Consider the following 2500-nt stretch of genomic DNA (forward strand, 5'->3'; position numbering starts at 1 on the left):
AAGTAAAAGAGGTCTAAAGTTAATGTTTTTGAGCACCTACAGCCAAACCACACTGGAAATGCCCAATCTCGTCTGATCTTGGAAGCTATGCAGTGTTGGGCCTGGTTAGTACTTGGATGGGAGACCACCTGGGAATACCAGGTGCTGTATGTAATTTTATTCAGCCATAACATTCTTTTCTATTACATTTTACATTAAATTTTTTCAACTTATCAATGAATTTACTTGAGTTAAGAAGTAAAAGAGGTCTAAAGTTAATGTTTTTGAGCACCTACAGCCAACCCACACTGGGCATGCCCAATCTCATCTGATCTTGGAAGCTATGCAGTGTTGGGCCTGGTTAGTACTTGGATGGGAGACCACCTGGTAATACCATTTGCTGTAGGTAATTTTATACTGACATAACATTTTTTTCTGTTACATTTTACATTTCATTTTTAAACTTATCAATGAATTTACTTGAGTTAAGAAGTAAAAGAGGACTAAAGTTAATGTTTTAGAGCACCTACAGCCAAACCACACTGGACATGCCCAATCTCGTCTGATCTTGGAAGCTATGCAGTATTGGGCCTGATAAGTACTTGGATGGGAGACCACCTGGGAATACCAGGTGCTGTAGGTAATTTTATACTGCCATAACATTCTTTTCTATTACATTTTACAATTAATTTTTTCAACTTATCAATCAATTTACTTGAGTTAAGAAGTAATAGAGGTCTAAAGTTAATGCTTTTGAGCACCTACAGCCAAACCACACTGGACATGCCCAATCTCGTCTGATCTTGGAAGGTATGCAGTGTTGGGCCTGGTTAGTACTTGGATGGGAGACCACTTGGGAATACCAGGAGCTGTAGGTAATTTTATACTGCCATAACATTCTTTTCTGTTACATTTTACATTTCATTTTTTCAACTTATCAATAGAATCTACTTGAGTTAAGAAGTAAAAGAGGTCTAAAGTTAATGTTTTTGAGCACCTACAGCCAAACCGCACTGGGAATGCCCAATCTCGTCTGATCTTGGAAGCTATTCAGTGTTGGGCCTGGTTAGAACTTGGATGGGAGACCACCTGGGAATACCAGGTGCTGTAGGTAATTTTATACTGCCATAACATTCTTTTCTATTACATTTTACATTTAATTTATTCAACTTATCAATGAATTTACTTGAGTAAAGAAGTAAAAGAGGTCTAAAGTTAAAGTTTTTGTGCACCTACAGCCAAACCACACTGGACATGCCCAATCTCATCTGATCTTGGAAGCTATGCAGTGTTGGGCCTGGTTAGTACTTGGATGGGAGACCACCTGGGAATACCAGGTGCTGTAGGTAATTTTATACTGCCATAACATTCTTTTCTATTACATTTTACATTTCATTTTTAAACTTATCAATGAATTTACTTGAGTTAAGAAGTAAAAGAGGACTAAAGTTAATGTTTTTGAGCACCTACAGCCAAACCACACTGGACATGCCCAATCTCCTCTGATCTTTGAAGCTATGCAGTGTTGGGCCTGGTTAGTACTTGGATGGGAGACCACCTGGGAATACCAGGTGCTGTATGTAATTTAATTCAGCCATAACATTCTTTTCTATTACATTTTACATTAAATTTTTTCAACTTATCAATGAATTTACTTGAGTTAAGAAGTAAAAGAGGTCTAAAGTTAATGTTTTTGAGCACCTACAGCCAAACCACACTGGGCATGCCCAATCTCATCTGATCTTGGAAGCTATGCAGTGTTGGGCCTGGTTAGTACTTGGATGGGAGACCACCTGGTAATACCATTTGCTGTAGGTAATTTTATACTGACATAACATTTTTTTCTGTTACATTTTACATTTCATTTTTAAACTTATCAATGAATTTACTTGAGTTAAGAAGTAAAAGAGGACTAAAGTTAATGTTTTAGAGCACCTACAGCCAAACCACACTGGACATGCCCAATCTCGTCTGATCTTGGAAGCTATGCAGTATTGGGCCTGATAAGTACTTGGATGGGAGACCACCTGGGAATACCAGGTGCTGTAGGTAATTTTATACTGCCATAACATTCTTTTCTATTACATTTTACAATTAATTTTTTCAACTTATCAATCAATTTACTTGAGTTAAGAAGTAATAGAGGTCTAAAGTTAATGCTTTTGAGCACCTACAGCCAAACCACACTGGACATGCCCAATCTCGTCTGATCTTGGAAGGTATGCAGTGCTGGGCCTGGTTAGTACTTGGATGGGAGACCACTTGGGAATACCAGGATCTGTAGGTAATTTTATAATGCCATAACATTCTTTTCTGTTACATTTTACATTTCATTTTTTCAACTTATCAATAGAATCTACTTGAGTTAAGAAGTAAAAGAGGTCTAAAGTTAATGTTTTTGAGCACCTACAGCCAAACCACACTGGACATGCCCAATCTCGTCTGATCTTGGAAGCTATTCAGTGTTGGTCCTGGTTAGTACTTGGATGGGAGACCACCTGGGAATACCAGGTGCTGTAGG

General features: G+C 38.0%; 1 non-coding gene and 10 pseudogenes across 1 annotated transcript; all 11 read left to right on the top strand.

Moving 5' to 3' along the window:
• Window positions 1-34: 34 nt before the first annotated feature.
• LOC148460390 (5S ribosomal RNA) lies at window positions 35-153 on the top strand (annotated as a pseudogene).
• A 116-nt stretch (window positions 154-269) lies between these two features.
• On the top strand, window positions 270-388 carry LOC148460391 (5S ribosomal RNA; annotated as a pseudogene).
• A 115-nt stretch (window positions 389-503) lies between these two features.
• On the top strand, window positions 504-622 carry LOC148460392 (5S ribosomal RNA; annotated as a pseudogene).
• Window positions 623-738: 116 nt separating this feature from the next.
• LOC148460393 (5S ribosomal RNA) lies at window positions 739-857 on the top strand (annotated as a pseudogene).
• Window positions 858-974: 117 nt separating this feature from the next.
• Window positions 975-1093, top strand: LOC148460394 (5S ribosomal RNA; annotated as a pseudogene).
• A 116-nt stretch (window positions 1094-1209) lies between these two features.
• Window positions 1210-1328, top strand: LOC148460395 (5S ribosomal RNA). Its single transcript, XR_015874243.1, has one exon. It is a non-coding gene; the product is annotated as a 5S ribosomal RNA (ribosomal RNA).
• Window positions 1329-1443: 115 nt separating this feature from the next.
• Window positions 1444-1562, top strand: LOC148460396 (5S ribosomal RNA; annotated as a pseudogene).
• A 116-nt stretch (window positions 1563-1678) lies between these two features.
• On the top strand, window positions 1679-1797 carry LOC148460397 (5S ribosomal RNA; annotated as a pseudogene).
• Window positions 1798-1912: 115 nt separating this feature from the next.
• Window positions 1913-2031, top strand: LOC148460398 (5S ribosomal RNA; annotated as a pseudogene).
• A 116-nt stretch (window positions 2032-2147) lies between these two features.
• LOC148460399 (5S ribosomal RNA) lies at window positions 2148-2266 on the top strand (annotated as a pseudogene).
• A 117-nt stretch (window positions 2267-2383) lies between these two features.
• Window positions 2384-2500, top strand: part of LOC148460400 (5S ribosomal RNA) — a 119-nt pseudogene continuing 2 nt past the window's right edge.

The sequence above is a fragment of the Taudactylus pleione genome, unplaced genomic scaffold, assembly GCF_031769625.1.
Source record: "Taudactylus pleione unplaced genomic scaffold, aTauple2 ptg000967l, whole genome shotgun sequence".
Classification (NCBI taxonomy): domain Eukaryota; kingdom Metazoa; phylum Chordata; class Amphibia; order Anura; family Myobatrachidae; genus Taudactylus; species Taudactylus pleione.